This window comes from Boleophthalmus pectinirostris, unplaced genomic scaffold, assembly GCF_026225935.1.
Source record: "Boleophthalmus pectinirostris isolate CB_2022bp ecotype Guang Dong unplaced genomic scaffold, ASM2622593v1 HiC_scaffold_15, whole genome shotgun sequence".
NCBI lineage: Eukaryota > Metazoa > Chordata > Actinopteri > Gobiiformes > Gobiidae > Boleophthalmus > Boleophthalmus pectinirostris.
The window spans coordinates 22,580,998-22,603,560 of record NW_026571070.1 but is presented as its reverse complement, the minus strand read 5'-3'; positions in this window follow the sequence as shown (position 1 = coordinate 22,603,560).

Sequence of the window (22,563 nt, the reverse complement as noted above, 5' to 3'; positions counted from 1 at the left end):
CTCACATTAATATTTTATAGCAGTTTTTTTTTTTTTTTTTTTGTGGTCTTTTTTCCATTGCACAAACAGCACAAATTTGGCAGCCGGATGCCTATTCATGCCCGCAACCAACCAGATATTTAAAAAACTGGATAAGGTACTGTGTAAGAAGGGTCTTGCCAAGGTACACAACAGCAGTATTCACTCTGGGAAATTTGCATCACAATCTAAACATGAAGTAACAAAAGTACTGCATGAGAATGAACAGCTCAATGATGTAGTCCAAAACCAATAGGCTTGTCATAATAATTATAATTATATCGACTGATTGATCAATATATGAAAGCTGGAACAATATTTTTTGGGGTCAGTATTTATCATGGGTACTTTTTTTAGTTCTACGCAGTGGGGAGATTCACTGTACTACTCTAATATGATAATTTGAGCTACAGAGGGTTGAATAAGTATCATCTATGACTCATTCTAGCTATAAAAGTGTTTCATTCTGCTATTTATTTGTTTCAGTTTGTGTTTCTTAATCATAATTTACATTTAGAATCTTTTTTGTTTGCATAATCCTGCTTTAGGTTTAGGTAGTTTCAATATTATCATTTATCATATATATTTAATTAAAGGGCCCATATTACATTATTTTCTGATCTATGTTATAATGTTTCCTTATCACAAACATACCTAGAGTTGGATTTTGTTTCATTCTCACATGTTTAACACACAAACTCTGCATATTCAGACTGAGTTCTTTTCTCAAAAACTGAAAACACTAGAATAATTTAGATGATTTCAGCCCTAGAATTGCCAATCTCTACTGAACTAAAGGTAAAATGTAGTTGTTCATTTGGAAACTACCACTACATGACATCACAAGGTGGAACAGAGCATTTTGAGCTTTGGAGATATAGACAGACTTATAATAAAGGATTATTCAAGCGTCTGTGACTGAAACAAAACACAACTCCAGGTATGTTTATGAGGAGGTAACAACATTATACCATGGTTTAAAGGGACAGTTTGACCTCATTTCCTAGTGAGCCAGAAGTGTTGGAGACGTGTGGAGACACTTTGTAAAATATTCCACCCAGTCCTTGTATTTGCAGAGGTCGCTGGTGCTAGGCTAGTGTGCAATAGTTAGCCTGCCACTAAAAACTCTTATCCACAAAGCACCCGAAGCAAATCTATTATTACGCCAGACTGTTGATGTAAATGTCTGTGTTGATAGAATAATTTTGCAAGTAAAACCAACCTTGCATTTGAAGGATTTATGTCTGAGCAGCAGCAGTGAGTTGTACTTCCTTGGCAGCGGCGGACTGATACATGAGAAAATAGTCCCTCAAAATGTGACGATTCATGCGATGCAAGGTTAGTTTTATTTCAAACATTATTCTATCAACACAGACATTTACATCGATAGTCTGGTGTAATAATAGATTTGCTATGGGTGTTTTGTGGAGTGGGTGAGACTGTTTTTAGTGGCAGGATAACTATGGCTGTTGACGTGTACTAGCCTAGCACCAGTGACCTCTGCAAATACAAGGACTGGATGGAATATTTAAGAAGTGTCTCCACACGTCTCCAACTCTGTCCAACACTGTCCAAAATTTTAAAGCTGACAAGAGAGAACTTTAATAATACAGGACCTTTAAACAATATATATCTCTCTTCAAAATTGGTTATCAAAACAGGAACTACCAAAGCCATCCACAGTAGGTACTTTCCACTTCTCAAAATATGCAATGACAAAAAAGCTCCGGTTTTCCACTGCTAACATGATGAAAAGTCTATTACATGCTCCGACAAACCTCAGGGAGAAGTGGCCATTTTTAGAACCAGAATGACCCATATATTTTTCCCCCAAATAGAGAAATAGATTTGACCAGAGCAGGGGACTATGGGTAAAGTTGCATGCACATGGCTTGTTGTTTTGGGGCTTTTCCGGTTTGGCAGAGGCTCTGCAGAAGGCTTTGAAGAGAAAAAGAGGGGGAGAGAGAGCGCCTCCTGGAAAATCATCACTAATGCAACACAGGAGTTGCCAGAAGCGATGTTCCTGTCAGCCTGCTTACACCCTTCACTGAGGTTATGTCACCCACACATCTATTACGGCTCATTTAGATCTGCACGCGCTTCACAGAGGCTTTTTAAACCTGCTACACGCTCCAGCCACACGCGCACCATACCGCAACTCCAGATTGCATTTGTAACAACACCGAAAGGAGTTGAAAGCATGAAGAGGTAACATCAAAACAAATGCCACTGCTTTTCTGATTTTAGGGATAAAGTCAAAGGAAATGTATGTGATTCTTTTTTATTCATCTACACTGAACATCCTAGCTGTGATGTTTCCTGTATTATTCCACCAAAAATATGAGTACTGGTGACGAGACTACAGATTGCATTTGTAACAACACCGAAAGGAGTTGAAAGCATGAAAGGTAATGTCAAAACACATGCCACTGCTTTTCTGATTTTAGGGATAAAGTCAAAGAAAATGTATGTGATTCTTTTTTTATTCATATATATTGAACATCCTCGCCACGGTGTTTCCTGTTCTACTCCAACAAAAATACAGGTATCATGACCAAAGTGATGTATTGTCTATGAAAACTAGTGGGTGTCATTCATTCCAGGAGTGGTTCGTGGTTGGAAAAGCAGAGGTACTTTAAATGCCATACACCTCCACTAGAAGCTTTTGGATAATTTCAGATCTGGAATCGCCTCTCTCTGCAAAACAAAAGGTAAATGGCAGCTGTTAACGCTTCATGACATCACAAGGAGGAACAGAGCATTTTTAGGGATTACTCAAACATGCGAACGAAACAAACCACGACTCAGAGCATGTTTTTTGATGAGGCACCAACATTCAGGACCTTTAAGGACTATCATAAGAGAAAAAAAAGAGTTAAAGAAATCCAATTTACTGTGGTTAGAATTAGAACTAAATCAAGGTAATTTCACTTCTCAAGTTAAACAGATTTGGTAAAACTTTAAGGACTTTAAGGCTACATTTATATGATGATGGTCTGAACAGAAGACGCAAAAGTGGCATTGTGACTTCACTTTATATTCCGCGTTTAGATGAGATGAGATGTTTTCGGGAGGAAATCTGCGTGCATACAGTGACGCGTGTACTTAATGCAACAAGGGCATCTTTGGACATACAGAAGTTTTCATGCCACTCATTTTCATCAGCTACTCCTTCCACAAAGTTGTCCCACCATCGACAGGTTCTCCCAGGTCCCGTCCATATCTGTCTGGCTCCTCGGAGATGAACCAGTGCATCCAGAATTTGACAGAGGTAATTGCAGATCCTTCACTGTTCACTAATAGTATCTCTGCATATTCTGTACATTTGTTGGGAGGCCTCCTGTATGTTTATTAGAGCTGCCAGAGCAACTTGAAGGTCCTACACATGGAAATGATCCGACGTGTTTGTTTCTGTGTACTGTATGTATGTGATGTAAACACGTACACGACGTAAGCAGATCTGACCAGAGTTTTGCACCTTGGGCAGTGTAGATGGAAACGCTACGGTGGAGTGTATTCAACTTTTCCACTCTGGAAGGTGGTTTCAGATTTTTGCATTTTTACTCCTCAAAAACGCAGTCACTTCCGATAAAATATTTTGTCAGTTTTACCCACAAGCGTTCTCGTGAAACAGGCCCTAAAAAAATGGAGGAGCTTCATGGATTAGTGTAAAGGATTTTGCGCTCATCAGTGGGAGGATCTGCAGGATTGAAATAAATGCAAGACAACCTATAACTCCAGATATGTTTTGTTTGTTTTACACCAAAGGAAAAGTAAAAATGTAACATGAAAAGTTCTTAAAGTTGAGGCAGAAGTTAAAAGTGGAAAGCATTCAGATTGTGGTTCAAATAATTTTTCACATTGGCATCATTTAGCCTGATTTCCTTGCATAGTAATTGACAGCAGATGTCAGCCGTCAGTGAAGTGTGCCAATCACAGGTTTAATTGTTGGATGTGGGTTTTTAAAAGGAACAGAATGCGACCAGCAGAGATTGGAGGAGGCCATGTCATCAGTGTCCAAAAGTGAAGAACTGTGTAATTGTACATGTGACAAGAGAGGCTGTCTGGAAAATCATACCACGCAGGCCTACTGAAAGAGAAGACTGCAAAAGAGAACAGAAAGTACACGCAGTAACTTAAAGGGCCTATATTACACCTTTTTCTGATCTATGTTATAATGTTTCCTTGTTAAAATATACTTGGAGTTGTGTTTTGTTTCACACATGTTTAAAACACAAACCCAATATTTAAGCAGAAAACACTCAGGAAAATGTTCCATAGTGTTTTTAAGCTCCTTACCCCTTCTCTAGAATCATTTGGAGAATTTCACCCTTGGAATTGCCTATTTCACTTGAACAAAAGGTAAAAGGTAGCTGTTAACTTGAAAACTAACCCTGTGTTACGACCTCAGCTTGGGTCTGTACTTTGTGGGAGCATGTTTGTGCTGCTGCTGCCCCCTTCCAGATTTCAGAGTGTGGAAGGGCCAACCTACCGAGCTGCACCTGATTGTGGGTGTGCTGCTGGAGTCTGCCCTCTCTCTTCTCTTCTCTCTCCACCATGCGGCCACCACTTTATTTGCACCTTGTTTTTAAATAAATATCTATTTTTTGTAGCCTTTTTAAACATGTGTGGACTCCGTCTTGTCCAAACCCTGAGCCAGTTTGTGACAAATGGAGGCTCGTCCCTAATCAAAACCCACATTTATGCTTAAGATAAAGTTATGTTTTAACAAATTAGGGGCTCATCCAGGATCATAATACCCTATCTCACCTTAATAAATTGGTAATAATTGAGTAATAGGTTTGTATTAGGTAGGTTTTTTCAGTTGGCTTGTTTTTTTGAAAATTTGTATTGGTGTTTGGAGATTGGGTGGTGGACCATTGTCAGTATATTGCCTGTAGCTGTTGTCAGAAGACTTTTGTGCCTTGTTTTGACATTACAGCAGATGAGGTTGGTGCACAGCTTGATCAATCGCATGTACTTCCTTTTACGAAGATCCTCTTGCCTCCTAGATTCCCCAGCTCCAGGGATGCGGCTGGGTTCCAAGCGTACCTGGCCAGTCTCAATGGAGGCTGAGGGAAAGGGAGAGACGGCACTAGTATCTGGCCTGACTAGAACCAGCCCTGGCACTGTTGTTTTGTCTCACCTTCCATCTCCCAGTCTCCTGTAGCCAAATGTAAGTAACAAAATCACATTACTCAAACATGTGTAAATAAAACAAAACACAATGAGTTAACACCATTACAACATGACTTAAAGCTCACAAGAGTCAATTTTGTGTAATATAGGACATTTAAGACCTATTTTAACTACACAGTCCTTGAATATTGTTAGTCTCTAAGTATTCAATAGCAGACCATCCACATGACGTCTTGACAAAGGTTTGTGACTTTTCTGAAACTACACACTTGTCAATCTCACAGTCCATCCTTTTTGAACAGGATACTTGAACTCCACTTGAGACAGACACTCTTCACAAACGCAATGAGGGCTGGCCACTTTTTTTCAAAACCATGGCCTTAGATCTCAACCACTTAAAGGTGCACTATGTAACTTTTTGGTTGGGAGTCCATCATGTGCTTGTTTCTCTGGATATATCATTACTCTGCTTCAAATGTTCCACAGTATGGCATGAAATAGCTCTATGTTACATTTATTGAATTACAGGTGGTTTTAGAGCTCAAAAATACAGAGAAAAACAGACATTGTGGTTGTGAGTGGGGTCGCTTCTATACAGATCTGACCTGTAATGACCCTCCAACAGAAAAGTTACGCAATACACTTTCAGCTGCTGCTGAATGTTCTTGTCGGATGAAGAAGAAAAACATCATAGCAGTTGGACCTAAAAATATCTAATGCCAGTCTAAACAGTTTAAGCAGTTTTATGCAGGATATTTTGTTGTTTGTGGAGTAAACAATAGTACTACAAATACAGGGTGATCACATTTTTTTAATTAAAAACTGGGACTCACCCGGGTTGGGATCATTGGTACAAATAAAACTGTGAAAAGAGCACGTAGGATCATCCATTCACAACACTGTAGGACTTCTTTCTGTGGAAATGACGGCATTGTTTTGCCATGGTCATTTTCAAGCATGATTTTCAATATTTTAGCTGAACAAATTACAATATAATCCTCAATTTACTGTTCTTGGGTATCATATTGGTCAAAAATAAGGACATATGAGACATTTCTTGTATAAAACTGGAACAAATCACTGGTTTTGGATAAGTCTGCTGGGATAGAGGACACAGGACTCAAAACTGGGACTGTCATGGGAAAGTAGAAACGTCTGGTCACCCTATACATACTGCAGCCTTTGCGATTTGGTAATTGTGTTCATTTAAATTTCGCTTTTGATTCTTGCAGCTCGATCTGGTACCAAAGCTTCTACCTTCTTGAATGTCTCATAGTTGACAGTTCTAGTCCGGCGATTCGAAACACTTCTGAATCCTATTTTAGCTTTCTACAGATATAGAAGCTGACTGAAAGTACTGTAGGCTAACTGGGTCAAGCTGACAATAAATACAATAAAATAAAATGTCCTCATGGCCTGTTCAAGCATCACTAACACCAAATGCACCAGCACGAAACAATGCACTCTCTCTTCTGCAATCTGGAGAGGTCAACACTGCAATCTTGTCAAGTCTATTACTCATCATTACAGCAGATAGGGCTCATTTTGGAGAGGCCTGGTCCGGACTCATGACTGACACCTCTCATCTCTCCCGCCTACCCACCCCCTCCCTGGGCACATTAGCTACCCCCCAAGGCTATGATAATAACATAATTTATTTAGCTAACTCTCTATCTGGTCATGTTCTCATCTGCGCTAAAGACAGCAGATCCCCGGAGAGGTCAGAGAATGCCATTGGGTACAAACTAGCATTCAGTAGCCAAAATTCAGGTTTTAAAATATAACGTTTTGCCTGCATAATCACTGGCACCAAAATCTTTTTAGAAAATCCAAGCCAAAGCCTATGTGTCATGTAGCCTATACAGTGGTCCCTCGTTTATCGTGGGGGTTGCATTCTAAAAATAACTCGTAGTCAAGTAGTCAACTTTATATTTTACAATTATTATATCCTTTTTAAGGCTGTAAAACCGCTCACCACACACTTTATACACTTTTCTCAGACAGGACAGTTAACCCTTTTTTGCATCCTTCTTAAATCTTATTGTTGCTGTCGTTCTTTTGTTATTTTCCTCCTTCTTTGTGTAACAAACCGAAGATTAATTTGTTCCGTAATGGAGCCCTACAGCGCAGAGTTCTGCAGGGGTCCATTTTTGGAGCACAGCACAGCACCGCACCCGCCCGTTAACCTGAGATTATATCAAATTTTTGCACATCATACATCACAGACTGAACCAAGACTAAACCAGGATTAACCCAGGACTGATTCCAGGACTGAAGAGGAGGACTAAACTAGGACGCACTGTCGACTGTCGGGACAGGCTCGGAAGTGACTGATGGAGAAAGGACCGACGGAGAGTTCCACACCTCATGGTAAGCGCGGCAATTGCCTGATCGAGCAGCACTTCAGAATCACACTGCTAGAGATCGAACAGTTATGTAAATTTGGCAGCTGAACACATTCTGTACTGTACAGGAGACACGGCACGGAGGAGATTGATTGACAATAGTTTACAGCCAATCAAGAGGCAGGGGGAGAAACACAATACGCATTCATACCCTGTACCTGTAAAAAAAAATTTAATAAAAAAATAAAAAGCATACAAAATTGCTGATAAAAAAATCTGCGAAACAGCAAGGCCGCAAAAGGTGAACCGCGATAGAGCTGACTGTACTTTAAAGGTCCTATATCACGCAAAATTGACTCTTGTGAGCTTTAAGTCATGTTGTAATGTTGTTGCCTTATCAAAAACATACCTGGAGCTGTGCTTTGTTTCATTCACACATGTTTGAGTAATCTTTTATTATTAGTCTGTCTACATCTCCAAAGCTCAAAATGCTCTGACCCACCTTGTGATGTCATGAAGCGGTAGTTTCAAGTTAACAGTGACCTTTTACCTTTTGTTCAGTACAGATTGACAATTTGAGGACTGAAATTATCCAAATGATTGTAGTATGTAGTTTAAAAACACATTCCCACATTGCATCACAAGTGTTTTCTGTCTGAGAGAAGAGCACTGTTTAAATATACAGGATTTGTGTTTCAAACGTGTGTAAATGAAGCAAAACACAACTCCAGGTATGTTTTTGATGAGAAAACAACATTATAACACAGATCAGAGAATGGTGTTATATGAGCGCTTTAAGAATCATCAGTAGTTTTAGTCTCTGTTGAGGAACTGAGAATAGAGTGAAATTTAATTTAGGAGATATAAAGAACTCACACTGTAGTTAGAATGAGGCTACACGTCAACCCGTCTGTAATTCTCTTCACAAGTTCAAGTTAAGTGGTAGAAGTGGTCGGGGAAAAAAGCTGAGTAAAAAAAAGAGTTGTCAAAAGAAAAGTACATTTCAGATTTAATTATCACCTTTTATTGAAAATATAGCCGATTAAGCACTCATGCATAAATCTGCAAGGTTACTTACATAAACCGATGTCGTAACTGGACCAAAGTACTCAATATCTACTATATTTCTCACACACTGAGCATCCACCATATGCAAAGCTATGACTCATGCACAACATTATAACAGCTATTTAGTAAGTTATCTTATAACACATGACATTTGCAATGATTACGGTGCTGCTCCTTCACTTCAGAAGCAATCAGCACAGTGTTAGCGAAAAGGGACACCGCGCAGTCTTGCAAAGATACATATTAGATAATTAGATAATCAAATACCATAAAGTCTGTTGGAGCATGTACAGAACTGCAGATCCTGTAACCCGGTGTTAGCAACCTTATTCTGCCTCCGAGCTAATCTGATTTGATGAGAGTGCCTGAGAGCTACTTACGTTTCATTTTTGATATAGCTCTTTTTAGTCCTTTCATTGACCTGATTATGTTTTGCTGCAACTTTTTAAACATCACGTTTTACATATTTTCTGATCTATGTTATAATGTTGTTTCCTCATCACTAGGGTGACTAGACGTCCCTGTTTACCCGGGACAATCCCAGTTTTGAGCCCTGTGTCCCCTGTCCCAGCAGATTTATCCAAAACCAGTGATTTGTCCCAGTTTGATACAAGAAATGTCCCTGGTGTCTCTATTTTTGACTAATTTGATCCCTGCCAGCAGTAAAGAGAGACATACATTATCATTTGTTGAGGTAAAATACTGAAAAGCTGCTTAAAAATGACCAAAACACAAAAAAAATATGACTATACAGACTCACATGTTATGTCATGAATGGGCCGAGTGCAAAACAATTCTCCTTCATTATGCACTAGTTTCGCAATTTGATTATTACCAACCACCACAAACTGGGGGGGTTGATTTTGAAAATCTGGTCACCCTCATCATCACAAACATATGTTCAACACACAAACCCTGCTTATTTAGGCTCAGTTCTTCTCTCAAACTGAAAACACTCTGTTCCACCCTGTGATGCCATGTGACAATACAGGAAGTGCTCCACTGTGTTTTTAAGCTCCATACACCTTCACTAGAATCATTTGGATCATTTCAACTTGCCAATCTTTACTAAGCTAAAGAGAAAAGGTAGATGTTAACTTGAAAACTACCACTTCATGACATCACGAGGTGGAACAGGGCATTTTGAGCTTTGGAGATCTAGACAGACTAATAAACCAGGGTTTCTCAAACGTGTGAATGAAACAAATCACAACTCCAGGTGTGTTTTTGAGAAGGTCACATCATTATAACATGGCTTAAAGCTCATAAGAGTTCATTTTGTGTGCTGTAGGACATTTAAAGTTGTGGAGTTGGAGATACAAGTTGAGTTGATAAAATGAAGTTGACAACATGCAAACTCATTAAAGGGTGAGGAAATAGGCAAATAATCAATGTGTGTTTAGGGGTTAGTGCGCGTTAGCATGTGTGAAGTGACCAGATTGAAAAGTAAACCTCATGGCATATGGTATTGATAGATGCACATGTTATAGCCGCTGGGAAAATCTAGCCTTGAGGTCTTTTTAAATCATTATAACTGTCAGTCAGAAGGCACCATGGGATTTAGAGTCCACATTTAGACTTTAAACTGACTTGTTATTAGAATGTTCGTGCATGTTGAATTAACTGCTAAAATATAAACCTTCTGAATCATTAAAATTTAAAGTTTGCAACTGAAAAAGTTTGTGTTCAGAGTAAGTTATCAACTGTTGCCCAGACCTGCCACCTGTCTGTCAAGAAAAAGAGATTGGATCTGATGCAACAGTTTGCTGCATTAATGGATCGGCAATTCCACTATTTTTGACACAGAAGTAGGAAAAGGTGCAAGAAATGGGGAGGCGTATATTCAGCTCACCAGAAAACCAAAAAATATGCGTATGTGCTGGTGCTACGTGCTGATCTTTGCCAAGGCATGTAATGGTAGACTGGCACTAGATCTAACTTAAATTACTCATACATCCTCTGTCCAAACTTGGGACTGTCTAAACACAGCTGCTAATTTGTTCAATTTTTCTCTCAAATGTGGAAAACATTTATAAAAATTCTCATAATATTCATAACATAACTTCTTTAACCTGAAATAAGTAATAGTTTGGCGTTTCAGTTGTTGATTCTGCAAAAATCTGTATTGTTTCTCAGTCCTTTGTGTTGTTTTTCCAGCTCCAGATCCATTCTGACGCAAACAGACCGTGAGTCTCTTTGACTGAATAATCCACCTGTCAATCATGCCTTCTGAAATCAGGGAGACAGGATACTAGCCTGATTCATCAGCCGGTTTCACTTCGTAGAAACTGTCTGTCCTCACAGTGTTGGGATATCATTCACTCAATGGTAGGCAGGTACTTTTTTCATTTAACCAATTGCTGCTATTTGGTCGTGATGTATGTAATGTGCCGCTAACAGGGCTAACTGGTATATTAAGCTTTTCCCAAATCCCGTAGGAAGAAGGGCAATAATGTCTTTCCCCTTGATAAAATTCACCAAACATTCTCTTTGTTCTGACTTTAAATCCTCGATCTCGGGAATCTTTAACAACACAGAATGTATAGCTCTTTGCTGACTGGCTGGTGCCCGAACTCGTACTTCTGGGGTTTTTGTGGACCATCTATTGTATTTTGATTCTTGACCTAGTCGCTGGAGAGAAACGAAATTGAGCGGAGACACTAGGTGTCACCAGCCTGACTAACAGGATGCAGCTCCACATCCACTTGTCTTTGTAAAGTTTTGTTAAAGCATGTGATTCTGGTTAGTCAGCTACAATCATGGGAGTAGATATTTGTCTTGATAAACCCCATGAGTACTTGTAGGCTTTTCCATGTATTTGAGCAAAATACTCTACCCGTCAAAAGTTTTTGCACACCACTCTTTTTCCATTTTTTTAATGTTTACTGTTGATCAAAATGTATTCTAAACTTTTGATTCATGAAAGTGTCCACCTTTGGCAGATATAACAGCTGAACACACTCGTGCCATTCTTTTTACAACAGAAATCAGATATTCTTCAGAAAGTTCTTCCCGGTAAGAAAACATGTTTGTCAAGAACTTTCTGAAGAAGATGTTCATATAAATGTGTGGCACTTGTAGGTTGCCAAACCAGCTCGATGGGGTTTAAGTCTGGAAACTGTACTGGTCACTCCATGTTTTTTTACCATCTCGTTCTTTTTTCCTGATGTAGTTTTGGCAGAGCTTGGACTTGTGTTTTATTATCTTTTATCTTTTTTTTAACCTCTGGCTGTTCAGTATTTACCTTTGTACCATTTAATCTCTTCATTGGACTTGCATGACTTTCCCATTTCAATAAACAACTGGAAAAATGTTCGTGTTCTAAAACTTTTGACCAGTAGTGTATATCTTGCCCCAGTTCAGATATTACGTATGAGCTTTTATTTTTTATAAGCATTTTATTGTCCAGCTATTTCAATCTGGCATCTGAAAGTTGTGAAGAGCACTTGAACTCACTGCAGTGTTAGTTTGCTCGGAATGGTTAAGATAAGTGAAGAATAACATTGGATCACGGAAAACCATTTCAAATGAACATGAATGTTTTCATGTTTTTAAGACAGTAAAAATCAAGTCTAGAGCTTTTGACTGTGCTTGCAAAGTAAATGTTTGAGTGTACCAAACTATTTAACAAAACCAAAAAGACCTCAGGCAAGAAACCTTTTACTTTTAGAATCTATTAACTGTACCCTTCAAGACTTCCAGATAAACCAGCACTGCACCGCTCTGCTCTCCCACTGCTCCAGCCGCTCCCCTCCCTGCTCCTCTGCCCTTCACCTGTCCTAGACTGGTTAGCATAGCCTAATGATATGCCCAGCCTCCGCGCCTCCCAGCCATGAACCCCACACTCTGGGGGCTATATTTACTCCTCTGTGACCTCAAATGGCACGTCCAGTATGTCTGTGAAAAGCAGTGCTAAAACCCTTGGTGCTTTTCACATTTGCCCAGCAGGCAGAGCTGAACTGCAGCCCAGCTCACTCCAGAGGCATCCATCACTTAGTGACACTTCAGTGGACCAAATACCGCTCAGCATTTACTCTGATCACTGCGCGGCCACACTGACTGACTTCCACTTAAAACCACTAACAAGATGGAAAGTTTCACCCCAAATGAAGCTCTTCTGTACATATACGTGGCATCATCCTGTTCTAGCAGACGAGCCTGAGAGTACAGCCAATAAGAGCCCCAGAGAAAACAGATACCAACTGTCTGCTTTTATGTACATTAGTTTAGTCCAAAATAGTCCCCATCTGACGAGTGAAAAAGGATGAAACGCCATCTGAAGACTTTGGCTGTCTTTGATTTGTGCTCTACAAACATCTTGGAAACAATGCTTGAATTAATTGCACAAACTCAGACCTCCATGGGGTCAATAGAACGCCGCCAGGCAATTTAGGCAAATCATTTTCTCCTGTTTTTGATCAGTGCTGCTAAGTCAGGCAAGGGAGGAATAAACAACACATCAGTATACAGCAAAACAAATGGAGTGAATGTCTCAAAGAACAGTCTGAGTTACATACAGGCTGCTATGGGCTCTGTGGACTAGAGTCTGTGGTCCTGTGTATGTGGACCTGTGTCTGTCTGTCTGTGGAGCTGGGTCTGTTGGCCTGTGTGGATCTGAGGGCTGAAAGCTGAGAGGTAAAAACAGGCTGTGTTTAGAAGCTGTCTCCATCTGTTGGGGTCAAACCTCGAGCTCTTCTGCTGTCCCTGCTGCTCTGCCCAGTGGCCTGACACAGTGACAGAGCTGGGCAGATGTGACAGAGCTGGGCAGATGTGAGTGAGCTTACAGAGCGCATGCAGTGAGAATGCAGCGTGTGCATGCGCCTCCTGCATCGCTCTGACAGAGACTTCAAACAAGTGTGTTAGCTCTGCACAAAGGGATTCAGCAGCCGTCAGAGCTGCCAACAAGGAGAGACACACAATTATTCCCACAGTTTCCGTCGTCAGCGGCTGCTCGCACAGACTGGGGCTGTGTGCGGCACACTGTTCCCTGAAAGTGCATAATAAGCAGTCCAAGGCTGTCGATCAAACACAGACATGATACACGCAGGGCTACTGCGGCCGGACAACAATTTGTTGAGTAGTTATGGAGTCTGCTGCCAAGTCCCAGCTTGTGCTCCGTCTGTGTTTGAATAGTCTGGAGAGTTTGTCCATGTAAATGCATCCACATGTTGAAACAAAACATGACCTGTCTTCAAACAGATACAGTACAGTAAATTTATGGCCTCCTTTGGCCTCTTAAAAGACTGTTAAACCAAACCATTCTTTTAGCATTCCCCAAAGGACACATTTTCTTCAGTAACAAATGCTATCTGCTGCATCTACCAAACAAATCAGTCACTTTCAATTCATACTGATTAGCGTAGTCATGGGGCTTCCCCTTGATCAGTGCTGAGATGTGGGATTCTTTGGATTGGGGGACACAGTAGTGCTCCAGGAGCTAACTGTTAACAGACAGCACAGTTAAAGCACAGATGAATATCATAAAACACATTGTCAAGGGCCTGTGCAACCGCAGATGTTAACCACAGTCATGTTCTCTTCTATTTTAATAACACCCAAAGCGACCTTTGCTTAATAGTAACTAGAACCTAGAGCTTAGCTTATGCAGAGCACTCTTTTTACACAAGCTTACAGTTAGTTGTTTTTCAAACATTCTTAACTTTAAATCATTTGAACCAATCTAATATTTTTCTGCACTGACTAGAAATGACTGACTATTTCTGGTGCTTTTTGGTGCCCTTGACTGTGTCATAGAACATCTCGGTAGGTCTGCTCCACATGAAACTGCAGCTGAGGATCGAGTGGTGCAGGTACAGTTTCATACACTGTTATGTCCTGAAAAAGGGGCCAAGTGGGGATGTTATAAATTTGATGATATTTTGTCTCACGCTGGAGGCAGAGACCCGACATGAGAGTGAGTAATGAATTCAGACTTATGGAATAATGAAAATATTCCATAAGTAAGTGTTGGGATCGCTCCGGCTTGACGGCTAACGTTATTAAGCATCACAAAGCATTATGCTGTGGCAGAGGAGAGAGGAGAGGGGATCTTATAGAACGCTGTATTGGAAGTTTAATAAACACAAATCTATTGAACAAGCTGCAATATGCATGAGGATCAGAGAGGAAGAGAGAGAGAGGGCAGTCACTCATACCAACAGATAATGTGCAGAGCAAAGAGGAAAACATATTTGTTTAGTTTGGGACAATGATGGCCACACTTATAAATGAGAAAACTAATAATTGATTTTATGTGCTGATTTATTATGTTGTCTATAAAAGTGCAGTGGTGATTTAAAACACAGAGTTCTACAGTGGAGAATTCATGTAGGCACTATAACTCTGCCTGGAAACTTCCGCAGTGTGGCATTATCTTGTCTCCAAGGAGACGAGCAGATGATGCCACAGGTTATCTGCAGATCAGTTCTGTTGAAAGACGAGCCCTCTAACGGTAAGAAAGCATGTTTGTCAAGCTATTTTTAATCAATACAAACTCAAATTACTAAAGAAAAGCATGCCACCAGAAAAGTTACATAATACATTTCTTTAAGAAGCACCAAAAACAAGCAATTTAGAAACTAATTCTGTGTACTCCTATCGATTCCAAAGCTTATTTTATTATTATTTTATCTCTAACATTGGCAACCAACTTTGCATTAAACCTTTCGACATTATTGAGTTGCATTTATTGAATTGATTTAGTTGAATTTATTGTTGCTATTTAAAGATCTTATGCCTTTCAAAATTGACTCTTGTGAGTGTTAAACCACACTGGAATGTTATTACCTCATCAAAAACATACCCGGAGTTGTGTTTTGATTCATTCACACATGTTTCAGTAATGCTGCATTATTAAGATAAGATAAAACAATCCTTGTTTCCCATGGGAGAAATTTGTCTTGGGACAGAGGATTACTAGCCTGATTAATCAGACCTCTGACCTCGCAGCATTAGAATTTGTTCTCTCGATGGTAGATGGGTACTTTTTTTATTTCACAAATTGCTGCTATTTGGTCATGATGTACTGTATGTAATGCGCCAAATCCCATAGGAAGAAAGGCAATAACATCTTTCCCCTTGATAAAATTCACCAAACATTGTTTTTGTTCCAGTTTTAAATCCTCGATCTTGGGAATCATTGTCAACACAGAATGTATGGCTTCATCTACATCCATCTCGACTACAAAAGAGACCCAGAAAGGCGCTTGAGTTTGACATCATGGCTTCACAGCTCTCCTCTGATTGACCGGTGCACGATGTACAACGTCCGGGGATCCTGCAAACCATCTAGTGTATTCTAATTCCTGACCTAGTTGCTGGAGAGAAATTAAATTGAGCGGCGGCACTAGGTGGCGCCAGCCTGGCTAGGGGATCACATGCTTTAACGTATTAGTCTGTGTACATCTCCAAACAACACTACAACATAAATCAGAATATAGTGTCCTATAGACCCTTTAAGCTACTTTGTTCTCAATCCAACACAAACTAACTTAGTCGTATGATGCATTGTCTGTATTATAACCCTGCATTAATATGTATTTTGATGGTTTGTATACGTCCACATATAGTATACTTCCATGTTTAATAGATGCACTGCTTTATTTATTCAAAATGTGAGGATACTGGGCTTGTAGTAGAGGAGAACAGCCCGGGGGACTTTGGCCACTTCTTTGTATGTCTCCGGAACCTAGTATTTTCCAACAGTGCGCACAAATATAACAGTGTGAATGAGAGATGGAAATAAATAGGGCCCATTCTCCTGCTAGTGTCATTAAAAGTACATTAAAAATACATTAGACCTGAAAGCCACCATGATCACCAGCAGATATGAACCGCACGGAGTTTGTTGTGGCCAAAACAAACCAAGCCAAAATGTGGAGTCATTCTGTGATGGGGAAACTGTCAGTGTTGATGCATCACACAGCATTAGGTTCTATTGAGCAGATCAATAAATTGGATTTGGCAGTGAGAGGATTTCATGTCTTCATTTTAAGCATAAATTCTGAGCCAGCTTAATGGAAATGTCTCGAAATGACGGAAGTTTCAGTATTTTGTTTTTTTGGAGGAGATCCTACAGCAGTTAGGATAATAGGGTCATTCTCCCCCGCTCCCCCGATCCACATTTGGTGTATACAGTTGTTTAGTTGTGATGTCTTAAGATTATTATTATTAAAGAAATTATAACAAGTTTGAAGGCTACGGTAGAATTGATCAAAATGCAGATGTTCATAGTTGTTTGGCCCTAAATGACTGTTTTTATCCATATTAAATAAAAAGTGACATTGTCTTTGTCTCCATTTGCAAAAATTATCTTAAGTGATAAGTGGTTTTTGCAACTGTAGTACTAAAAAGTGATGGCATTATTCAAATATACAAGAACTACTAATAATTTTTGCCAAAAGATTAAGAGCAAATTTGTATGCCCTGACAAAAATAATACATATTTAGAGTGAAGTCTTCAAAAAGTTATACATTACTTCAACTTTTTACTTGAGTCTTGGAATACTATAATTTAAAGGTCCTATATGGTGAGCTTTAGGCCATGCTGTAATGTTATCTCCTGAAAAACATCCCCAAAGTTGTGTTTTATTTTATTCACTCATGTTTGAGTAATATAAGTCTGTCTACACCTCCAAAAATGCTCTGTTCCACCTTGAGATGTCATGAAGCAGTATTTTTTTTTTTATTTAACAGCTACCTTTTACCTTTTGTTTAGTTCAGATTGAAAATCCCAGGGCTGTAACTATCCAAATGAAGGTGTATGGAAAAACCAAGCCCTGGGCTTTCAAAATGGCCACTCATTCAAGTCAATGGGCCGAGCTCAATGGCACATGATACCAGAAGAATTGAGCATGTGCAGTAGTGCTCTTTTCTCCGTAGACTTACGTGAATGCATGTGAGTGCACGCATGGAGCGCGGTCTTGTGTGTCACGTGATTGCTTTGACCAATCAGAGCAAGAGGAGCTGGAGCGGAGCAGAGTGGAGCAGAGCGGTGTCGGAGCTAATGATTATAAAGTGTTTTTTTAAGACAACTGAAGGATTTTGAGCTGAGAAAAAGTTTATGATCAAAAAATAGGTAAAAATCGCCAAAAAATCCACCAGTTTTGAAAGTTGTAGGTGCCCTGTCAACTGAACATGAGCAGTTTGTGATTACATTGCGCTCTATGAGAAAAAACCTTTTTCGGCCCAGGGGATTTTTTCCGAGTGAGTGTCCACTACGTCAACTGGAGACAGCTACATGCAGCAATACCCTGTCCAGTTATTTTAATAGATCCATGGGAAAAACACAGTGGAGCACTTCCTGTATTTCCGGTATTACCACATGACATCACAAGGTGGAACAGAGTGTTTTCTGTTTGAGAGAAGAACTTAGCATAAATATGCAGGATTTGTGTATTAAACTTGTGCAAATGAAACAAAACACAACTCCAGGTATGCTGTTGATAACAAAACAACATTATAACATAGATCAGAAAATATCATCATATGGACCCTTTAAACGAAATCCCTGACTTTATTTTTTTTAGGCTAACTGGGACAAATGAGGGATGTTATGAGGACACTTGGATGGGATGACTCCTAATGCAGAAAAAATAAAGCCACAGTGAAGGATTAGATGTGACAGTGAGGTAGCGCTGGTGAAAGAGAGAAACAAAGGGATTAGACCAGCACAGAGGAATGAGAGATATGGGTCAGGACAAGCAGATAGTGAAACCAGCCCCGGGGCCGTTACCCATAATCCATCAGGCCGCAGTAAATGGATGCACTGGGCTGGCACCGGGGGGAGGGGCGGCGCGCTCTCGGGGGTCACTGCCGAGGTGAGTCAAGGTCGTGCAGCTTTAACCGGGAAGCTAATGGAGCATTTGTTTTCACGCCGCTACAAATGGTGCGGTCGCGAGGAAAGTTCTTTGGAGGAGGTGGTGCGTTCCCGTATGCAGTTTGAACTTTGACCTAAAGAGCAGATGATACAGGTCAGGAAGAGGACAGTGTGCAGCAGTCGGGGCAGGATTACACCATTAGATACTTGTTCGAACACAGACAGAAGGCTACTCTAAATGTACATGTTTAGAGAATGTATGATTTCTATAACATTGTTTCCCAAAGACTGGGTCGCGACCCTCAGGTGGGTTGCAAGAGATTTTTTTTTTTGGGTCGCTTTGTCACGATCTGCATGTAGGTCTGCAGTATACAGTTCTGACACATGATCGCACTCTGCAAAGACACTATGGATCTGTGATCTTATCGTCATTCTGGATAAGAGTTTTGTCAGAATATCCTGTCCTCAGTACGGGCAGTATTTCTATGCTTATACTTTTCACTACTACATATATGTGTGAACTGAGATGAAAATTGAGATGAAAAATGAAGACAAAGCACAGAAGCAGACTGAATGCTGCGCCTGGCCTGCTCTCCTCCTGCACCTGGACTGGAATACGCTACAAAAATGCAGACAGGCCCACCTATCTCATTAGAAATGTTGAAATGTTAAGACATGTTTTGTATCATTTCTAATCTTTCTGTCATTATTTTATTGACTATTTTGATCCAGTATTGTTTGTTCAAGTGAATGTTGAAAAGAAAAAGAAATGGGCTAAATTTAATGTCCAAATAGTGACTTATGGATCCTTTTATTACTGCTTCAATGACTGTTTTTCATTGTTTAAAACTTGAGTAATACTAATTGTTCAGAGAAACAATCACTCAGTCAACAATAAAATATCCTCATTAATGTTCAATAATGGTCAAACCCACCTTTATTTTGTGATTTACGAATAATGTCTGTTGACTTGGATCGTGAAGGTTTGTGACTTTTAAAATATGGGTCCCTAGAAAAAAAGTTTGGGAAACACTGGTCTATAGGTGTGTACAATGACTAGCATGTAGAAAAACTCTGCAATTATAGGAGCAAATTTGGAGCCGAGTTCCATATGAATTCCATAGGAATTACGGACAAAACAGTTAATTAAACACCAGGATCATGTAGAGCAGGTTAATATGAACATTTTAAGAAGAAAAAAAAAATGAAGCTCACTGCAACAGTTATAGAAAAAGGAATGACAGTTTTCCAAAGTAAACTCAATCTGGAACATGGCAGATATCGAGTTATCCATGTCCATACAGTGTGATATATAGGCTGTATTCACTGTACTGTGAAAAAATAAAATTATTCCATTTGAAAAGAAATATGCTTATTCTTGTATTCGCAGTATATGCACATCAAATATTTGAAGCATTTATAATAGTGTTGAGCAAATCATCATTAGAGATGGAATGATAAGGGTTTTTTCAGGGTTGTTTTTTTTTTTTTTTACAACAAACCTATAAGAGAGCAGTATAGTCATGTTTTGAGCGGCTGTATCTTTTCACCTAAGTGTTCAAACAAAGCTGAAGAGTTCATTTGCAAAAACAGATAAGTGCCATTTGAAAAAGTCAGCGGAGGCTTGTAGTTTACTCTTAGTGCAGTAATATTTTCACTATCAAAATATTATTCCATCCTGTCTTGATAAAATCTATCTACACATTATTGCCAAAGATAATATCTGTAGAAGATGGTAACAACATGAATAAAACAAATCTAAATGGTTTTTGCTGTTGTATCCTTGTTGGAGATTTAAGGCCGATAGCTGATGAACTGAAAAGTGCAAATATTGACCCGATATAACAATATAATAATAATGAAAATAATACATAACACGTGTATAACGCTTCTCAAGATACTCAGGGAGGCTTTACATGAAGAGACAAAGGCAAACAGTTAATGAAAGGTGGTTTTAAAGAGATGGATGTTCGGGGCTTTTTCAAACATGGGGAGTGTCTCCAGGGTCTCGCCAGGTTTGACTACTCCAAATTTCAGACTTTTTAAAGACCTTTTTAAGACCAGTTAAATGAAAATTAAGACCAACATCACACTCATTATGCGGGCGAAAAACTCAACATCCAATTCTAATAATGACCAACCAGCTACCGGTACTATATCTAGAATCTGAGAGCCACTGTGGATAAATCCTGCACTTCCCCAACGTCTTCTTCCACTGTACTGATTGTTTACTCATTCCCGTCGGCGCCAGAAACCAAAGAACTGTATTGTGTGTGCGTACTTCAAATTGGACTTTCATTCATGTTTTGTGATTTCACGTTGTTGTTGTTGTTGTTGTTGTTTTCTCCCTCCATTTAACATCGCACTGCAGCCTGGTTGAGTATACAAAAAAATCAACTAATGAAATTTAAGACCTTTGTGAAAAAAATAAGACTTGGACAACATCATTTAAGACTTTTTAAGGTCTTAATTTGGGAACATGAAATTTTAGACCTTTTAAGACTTTTAAGTCCCCGCGGCAACCCTGGTCTCAGAGGGTGGGGGCAGCAGTGGAGAAAGCCCCTGTAATCCCAAGTCTTGTGTTTTGGTGTTTCTTCAGTCGATCGGAGAGCATGGGTGGGGATGTGGTTTTGGAGGAGCTCAGAGAGGTAGGTGGGGGCCAGGTAACTGAAAATCATTAAAGAGACCATATTATGTTATTTTCTGATCTATGTTAGAATTTTTCCTCATCACAAAACATACCTGGAGTTGTGTTTCGTTTCATTCACACATAAACTACCACTACATGACATCACAAGGTGGAACAGAGCATTTTAAGATTTGGAGATATAGACAGATTAATAATAAGGATTACGCAAACATGTGTGAATGAAACAAAACACAACTCCAGGTTTGTTTTTGAGGACATCATAACATGGCTTAAAGCTCACAAGAGTTTATATAGAACCTTCAAGAGTAAAAGCAATAATATAAAATAGTTCAATATGATTCAAATATACATATGTACTTACTGCAAATTAAGTGATTGTCTCATGGGCTTTGTACTGCCATCACCCTTGCATATCACTCATATCTCTGTATTGTCTCTATAACTACCTCCCATTGTCCTGCTGTACACTGCCTTAATAGTCACTAATAGAACAAAATGAACGAATATTTCCTGGCATAATACGCTTAAACACTCATATTAAATCTGGGCATTTCGGTTAAGTCAAATAAAATGAAATAAATCCCCAAATAAGCCCCTGTCACTCTGCGTACTACAGCAGATAAAAGCCACAAGAGGTCTGGAGCTGCAGTTGCCATTAGTGGATAAGTGAGGCTAGATAATATCGTGCTGGTGGGTAATTACTGTCACATGGGCTCTCCAGCTGCCTCCCAAGACATGGATTTTCCTCAAACACAGGAAGTGAACCCGGACCACGCATCAGATAGGGCAGCGCATCAGGAAGCAGACTTATAGAAAAGAAATGGCGTTATCTGATGGTGTAGAAGGAACCGGTAAACTCTCTGACCTACGTCTCCTGCTACCTGCTGCCTTCCCTCTCCTGAAAATGACTTTGATAAAACGCTTCTGGTGCCCCTTACGGTTACTCCAACCTTTGAATATACCAGAACTATAATAGACTTTTTCCACAACGGCCGGAAGTGTCGCGTTGTAGGGTAAACGTCACTTACATTCATGTTTTTCTATGGCAAAATATCTGTGGAAATGTCTCATGTATTTTCCACCAGCTTCATAAATCTGCCCCATCACCAAATCTTCATTCAACAACATCAACAAAAAACATATTCTGTCCATGAAGAATTTATCCACAACTAAAGGTGAACAACAACTTGGATTAGTGAACTACTCCTGAGCAAAACTAACGTTATGGTTATGAATAAAATATAAGTAACTTGTGAACTCACACTCATTCTACAATTAAAATTCAAAATTGATTTCATGTAGATATTAGCGTAGACAGAGAGATTTATGAAGTTTAAATGCGAGACATGTAATCTGTGAGGATCTGTAATATTCAAACTGCACAAATCTCTCTGTCTATGCAAATATCTACATCATAAATCGATTTTTAATTTTAATTCTAGAATCAATCTGAGTTCACCAATTACTTATTAACGAATTACTTATTACTTATGTTTTATTCATGACCATAATGTTAGTTTTGCTCG